At 40.6% G+C, this 7,218-nt stretch overlaps 1 long non-coding RNA gene across 1 annotated transcript in view; it reads left to right on the forward strand.

The window, feature by feature from the left end:
* Nucleotides 1–6,678, forward strand: part of LOC130589104 (uncharacterized) — a 9,470-nt gene extending 2,792 nt beyond the window's left edge. The window contains exon 3 of the long non-coding RNA XR_008967050.1: nt 4,555–6,678. This is a non-coding gene — a long non-coding RNA (uncharacterized LOC130589104). The remainder of the gene's footprint in view (nt 1–4,554) is intronic.
* The last annotated feature ends 540 nt before the right edge of the window (nt 6,679–7,218 follow it).

Consider the following 7,218-nt stretch of genomic DNA (forward strand, 5'->3'; position numbering starts at 1 on the left):
CCTGTTCAGGTGTCTGTCCCAAACCCTGCTGGAGATGGAGTCCTTGACTAAAGGGTAAAGAATTTAAACTGAGAGTAGGTTTAAGTTAGATGTATGAAGAAATTCTTCCTTGTGACATTTCCCAGAGAAGCTGTGGCTGTCCCTTCCCTGGAAGAGCTCAAGGCCATGCTGGACAGGGCTYTGGGCAGCCTGGTTTCGTGGAAGATGTCTCTGCCCATGGCAGGTGGGCTGGACCTAAATGATCTTTAAGTTCCCTTCTAACAAAAACCAATCCATGATTCTCTGATGATTTCAATGAAAGGCAGGCAGGAGAGGCTGAGTCAGAACAMGTTCTGATGGCCTCAGTGTGCTTCATGAATTTTAGTGAGCTACTATTCTCTGTGGTTAAGATATTAAAATCTAATGTGACTCCAGGGAAAGCAAAGGAAGGAAAAAAATAATGAAGCTTCTCAAATAGAATAAATTCAAGGTGAAAACTCATAGCTTTGCCTTAGGAATAAAGTAAGTGAAAGTTGGTTTAGAATAACACTATAGAGGTTGTTTCATTTTTCAAAGTTGTTTGGTAAATTAACAAAGTGTTAGTAGCATGTAGCTCTGGTATGATGTGCCATTAGTGAGATGTGTGTTTACCTCTCATAACTACTACATCTGTTAGATTTATTCATAAAAAGTCATCCACACAGTCAGGGCTTGTTAAATCTGACCAGGACAGCTCAGGGTGCACTGGGCACTAAGGGGAAATCCTGCCAGACAAACTCCAGGGCAGCTCTCACTGCGATTTGCACTCTGCCCTCAGTGAGAATTTGGCAACACCTGAGGTCTCAGAGGGTGTGTGCAGGTGTATCAGAGGGCAGTGGAGATCACTCTGCATCTGAAAGCTGCTGAAGGATTGGATTGTACTGACGGCRTGTGAGAAATTACAAAATACAAACCGGAATCTCTAGGAGCTGTTTATAAGAGAATGTTATTAAATTATCTGTTTTCACTAAAGTGAGCGTGTAGAAGTGGATTGTGAGTGCAGATCTAGATGAGTGCTTGTCACTGCTCTTTAGTGGTTTATTTCAAAATGCACTGCACAAGCCTCTGCCTGTGAATTTAATCCTCAGACACACCATTGATTTAAATATTTTCTCCCAGAAAATGGTGAGACATTTACCTATGTAGCAATCGGGGAAAAAAACAATCCTCCTTCCTTCTTATCCACATATACACAACACTCATCCAGCCAGAGGTGTAATAATCCCCATTTAGCTGCCAGAGCTGGTGGGAGAGTGGTGGCCCCAGGCAGAGATTAAGGGGCAAGTACAGTGAATGACTCCTTGTGTTATCTAACACAGCTTTGTGGGGGCTCTGTGGAGCCCTAAGTAATTGCTATCTGACCCTTCCCTTCAGCTGGAGCCGGCTTCAAATCCCCAATCAATAAAAAGAAGTTGCAGCGTGGCTTTGAATGAATAAGGMAGCAATTTTGCAGCGATTGAAAGCCGGCAGCTCGCTCTGATTCGGGGCTGAGCAGCCCTGGATTCGTGCACAGCTCAAGTTGGCTGAAGTTTGCTCCCCCTTCGTGACTGGATGTGGGGAAGGTTGTTATTGTGCTGACTCTTCGTGGCTCTGGAGGAACGGGTGTGCCCTGTTGGGATGTTGAAGGTACCRGAGTCACGCCTTGTGCAATTTGAGGGATCGTTGCGTATGGGGAAAGTCTTTACAATTCTCAATCCAAGAATGCAGAGTGAGCAGAGCTGCTCTCTCCAGGCAGATTTCCTGTCCTGGGCACTGCMGAGCTTTATTGCAATCGGAGATGTGAAGATATGAGTTACAGTCACAGCGACAGGTGTGCCATTTCCTGAAAAAGGAAAAGTTTATGGAGAGGGAAAATCGCAGCATTGTACAACACCAGGGGTGTGCAGGGTATGAAGTGACWGCCCCAAAGTTATAGTGGTGGAAAAGCATGAAATTAAAACACTGAGGTAGGAGTTTCAAGAGAAAGATGAACATTTTTGCGCTAAATTAACAGTCAGTAAAACACGGGGACTTGTCAAAACTTTAGTGTTTCCTAGGAGCATACCAGCTATGTTAAAATTAGTGTTAGAAAAGATMCTAAAGACCAGGTGAATTTTTGTTGTTTTGTCCTGAGCAAGAAACAGTCCCAGGGGCCAAGATGTAATCTAGGAGCTGTGGCATGAAAGTTCACATTTTTGCTTTTTCTCACTCAGTCTGGGTGCTTGAATCTGTGTTTCTCTCATCCCAAACAGTTGGGAATTTTGGCCTTTCACTGTTTCCAGGCACTGGCCTCATCAGCATGCCTTGTTAAATGGACATGGAAGTATCATTGGAGTCATTAGAGTTCAAAAGGGTGAAAATCCCTACCTGAAARTTTTAAATCCTGTAAGTACGTAAATGGATGGGTTGAATTGTGCATGCTGCTTTTGCTAGGAGAAAAATGCTTACACTTTGCAGGTTGAAAGCAGYCTGTAATTAAGGATAAATAAGTCATGGCCAATTTATTAGACTTGCTGTTATTTTGTGAGATAATTGTCTTTCAGATTTTCTTTCCTCTCTCTGCTGTGCTGATCCTGRCATTGCTGTTATTTATTGATATYAATGGARATAAAATGTAAMCCCAYTTTGCACATAGCARRAGAAGACAGCAGTGTGAAACCAGAAAGACACATCAAGCCATAAAGTGGCTTTTAGGTATTTCCCCAGCCTTTTGTTGTTGTTCTGTGTTTTCTCGTGTGCTGCTGTGTGTTGGTTTTGGTTTTTAAGCGCTGAGTGTGCCAGAGCTTGCAGTTTGCCTGCTGAGCCCATTCCTGATACTGGSTGGTGATTTATGCAGGGAAAAATACCTGACATARTGATAGGTCACTGAATCCCTCCAGYTGTGATTTATCTTTTATCTTTGGAAATGTACAGACTGTGGCCCTCCTTAATGAGTAAAGCATGAGAATCCCTTTTCCTGAGATGACATTCAGCTATTTCGCTCGAAAACAACCACAAAAAATACACTCAGGTTACATGCAAAATGGAAAGCTTTAAGTTGTTAGGTAACCTCATCCTCTAGAACTGGTCTAAAGAGCTGTTTGGAGGGTTTTGCTGCACATGTTCCAGCTCACCAGATGATCAGCAGCCACCAAAGGGGGAGAAATTGCCTCACCAGATTTCTGGGGCTTTTAGCTGTCTGAAAAAAAAATACAGAAATACTTGAGTTGCATCAGAAGTAAACTAAAATCCAGGAAACAGAGAATACTATTTTAGCAATGTTCCCATACTCATATGAAGCTGAACTTTTCTGGTCAGCTGCCAAATGCAGGTAATGAAAGGTTGTTTTGCATTTGGGAAGTGTACAAAACAAATGCTAAACACCAGTTACACTCAGCTGTCCCAGTCACGAGACTGCCTAGAGAACTGCTGATGATAAATGTTCACAATTATGGTATGGAAATACCATCAGGAATTTAGGGTGGAACAAGGCAGGGCCATCCGGGAGTAATGACATGGATTAAAGGAGARGGGAAAACTTCCTTGAGAGAGAAGTTTTGAAACGGACACGTTGGACTGGAGAAGTGCTGACTGTACAGTAAGAAATACTTTCACACAAGCCTGCAGGAGGGTAAACTTAGCAATTCCAGGTGGGAAAGTSTGCTGGATCATTCAGCTGCTTCTGACTGGAAACTGCAGCTGCTTCTCATGGATGTTTTTGCTCTCTGCAGTGCTTTGCTGAAGTCACTTAAGCATCTGCACCAAGTTCAGTGGTGCATGAGATGAGGGGAGGTTCAATATGTATGAATAGGTCCAAGTGTGTTTCCAAGCCAGATTTTTTCCATGCACAGGAGCACCAAAATCTGGGTAACAGCCAGAATGCTACACTGAGTTCTTTTATTTCTCCTCCTTATTGCTTTATTAGCAATTCCAGGATAATCTGTTGTTTCAGACTAATTTTACCCTGTTTTTGCAGGATTAGTRAGAGAACCATTGTAACAATCAGCTGAGGACACTGAAACACTCGAGGTCTGATCTCCATTTGCACCTGGGGAGTGGATGTACTGTGTCTGTACAGAAACTGCACAGGCTGTAGATAAAATATAGCAACATCTGAACAGAAGGCATCCCTTATCTTCATGAGTTCCCTTAATTAGCTTGGCATAGAATTAAACTGCCTTCCCTGTGGAATAAAAGTTTCTGCTCRTTTATTCTTTGTTTTCTGAATACTACCGAAGCCTTACCATTTATATAAATGTGGAATTTCTTTCCCCAAAGAGTCTTGAAGCATTTAAGCTTAATGCAGGATGAGAGAGAGGTCAATGAGTTAGGAGATTATTCCTGTGGAGAGGGAAGAACTTTTCTAGTCTGTAACAACACAGATTCTGTAGAGTATCTTGTAAGAAGCCAGAGAGGCTCAAGAAGGAGGTGAAGGGTGATTAGAGAGGTGTGAATGAAAGAATCACAATTCGAAGAGAAGGGGAGCAAGGTGGTACATGAAGCCCCATGAACAGGGTGCAGGAGCTGAATTTGAACTGGTACAAAATAAGTCAGACACAGAAATTTATCTCCTTGCAGGGACAGCAAATTGGTGCAACAGAGCAGCTCTAAATCCTCAAAGGCAAGATTACTCTGGAGATGAAGTGACCAAAGCAGGGGCTGCTGCTGAGGGTGGAAAACCACAGGACCTGCAGAGGAAAAGGCAGAACTTGTGTTTGAATGGCCATATTCATGTTAACAATTCAGTTACTTATCTCTTATGAAGTCACTTTAGAGCCACCTGTAAGTCCTTTGAATATGATTGACAATTACTGTGACTATTTGCTTTTCCTTCTTGGGGATTGTGAAATTTTAATCAAAATTACCTCAGTATAATAAGTTCGCAAAAGCTGAATTCCTAATGGTTTTTCCCCAACACTTTTACAATCTGATCAATCTTTAATAATGAGACTGAGCTTGTAAAAAAAAAACAAAACAATTTTCTACTCAGACAAAGCAATTTCATCAGAAATGAACCATCTTAAGTGAATACATTGATTTAGATTAAATTTGATGGGAAAATATCAAAATGAATAATTTTACCTTATTTCATTCTGGCAATGTTGAAATATTTTATATTGGCATTTTATTCATTTAATTTCAACTCCTATGGTATTTACATTATTTTGATGTTCCTATGCTATTGCATATAAGAGTTTCAGTGATCCAAACTCAGAATGTTTGTTATGTGCACTGAAAATAAATGTCAAAATGTTGGAATTTCCCGTGGGATCAGAATTCTGCCTTCTATTTACAATAAAAAGTGTAAAGAAATACAGTACTCCAGAGTAAGTCTGACCTTAGTCCTTCTCAGCTCTGGAATGCCAGGCAATCTAATATATGGATCAGGATTGTGTAATAAGATTTCTGAATGATTTATGCCAATCACATTTTCATTATTTCCTCACCAGTACTGGCAGTGGTAATTCTTTGTACACTAATGCATCTTTCCWATCCAGCTAGATAGAACTTCTGTGAAATAAACTGCCACAAGTCTCCTCGGAGCATGGCTTCCAGCTTTAAGGATTGTTCAGATATTTAATCCTTTTTTTTTCTGAATTAGGTCCAGTTCTGCTCAATGTGTGATTTAAATCCCCAGAATTATCATTGATACTTTTTTTACAAAAAGTTCTGCAGCATTGATGAGTTTCAATCCATGCAGAGATAATGGCAACTGTCCTCCTGTGCWTGCTCATAAAATTGATCTGAGAGAGATCAATGAGATGGTGGGACTTTCCTTAAAACACCAGAATGATGCTTAAAAAGATGAGAATGGGATTTTTTTTTTTTTTAAATTAAACACATAACCAATCTTCATGTAAAGCAAGATGGCTTCAGCTTGTGCTGAGGAAGGAATTAACACATCAGGTGAAAAATTCACCTCCACAAATGGTGTTCCTGAAGGAAGGGGAAACCAAGTTTGAAAGATACCTGTATAAAAAATGGATTGGTTTGATACTTTCCTGAAACAATTACAACTGCTATTTCCAYGCACTGCATAAACTATTTCATCTTCTTGTCTACTGGAAAAAAAAACTTATACAAACCCTGTGCAGGACCCACTCTGAAATTTAATATATGGGGGAACATTGTGATTAAAAAATTTGAATTTGGCAGTCTTAATTCAGGTCAGATTGCCCTGTCCTGAAGATGTAAGTTTTGATCTCTTAATGAGTTATCTCCTCTCAAAACACTGACAMAGAGCTCAAATAACAACATTGAGTTTTCTGCAGTGTCTTTAGCCCCACTGGAGTCTCTGATCCCCCTGTTCTCCTGCTTATAGGATAAACGTGGGAACTCAGTGCAATAAATGTAAGGAGGCGTACACAAAGGAGAGATGGTAACCAGAGCTTCCCTAACRGGCTGTTATACTCTCTAAACCTAGAGCAACACACAGAGAAAATTATTTTCTTATCAACAGAATCTGCTGGGGATCTGAAAAACAGGCTTTTTGTATTTAGCTTCTCAAGTGCAGACTTAAGATGTGTTTGCTGATGCCTGCTGAAAATTTCCAGTGCRCCTTGTGCATCCCACTCCACCAAAAATACTGCATGGAACCTGTTTGTAGAAACCCTGAGGGTGGAAATGCTGATTACAGCCTCTGAAATTCTGTCATAAACAATGCAAAATATTAGCATAAATTATATCAGCATTTTTTTTTGTTGCTGTTTCTGTCATCTAATAAGTTCAATCTAAAAATCATTAAAGAATTTTATATTCTCTAATCAGAGTGTTCTTACCCTGTTTCAGTCTGCAGGGGGTAGCTGGTTTCCCTTCCAAGAAAGAAATATTGCTCTGGAAAAAAAGTGTTTCTGACCTCTTYTAGACTGAGATTTTGGGCTCTACTTTCTGTTTGTTTCAGAGTTATTCCGCTGACCAGGGACTCCACAGGAATTCCTTTACATTGAGCAACTCCAACAGCTCTTTGGGCAACCCTCCCTCCTCCTTGGCTCTTTCTTGTTGWGTGTCTGCTGGGATGAGCTGGTTCATGGTCATGGCTGGGTAAGAGTGGATCCATTCTGCCTTAGACATTGGCTGTTTTGTGAAACCTGCTCATGAAAAATGTATTTACTGGATTATAAACCCATTACCTTAGATTTTGTGCTATCTGACAGACTGATCTGCTGGTAACAACRCTGCAGGAATGTGGGTTAGTAAAGATTTTGTGTTGTCAGCTTTTAATATCATCCTTAGTATTTTTTT

The sequence above is a fragment of the Malurus melanocephalus genome, unplaced genomic scaffold (genome assembly GCF_030028575.1).
Source record: "Malurus melanocephalus ecotype Western Australia unplaced genomic scaffold, MMel_1.1 scaffold_24, whole genome shotgun sequence".
Lineage (NCBI taxonomy): Eukaryota > Metazoa > Chordata > Aves > Passeriformes > Maluridae > Malurus > Malurus melanocephalus.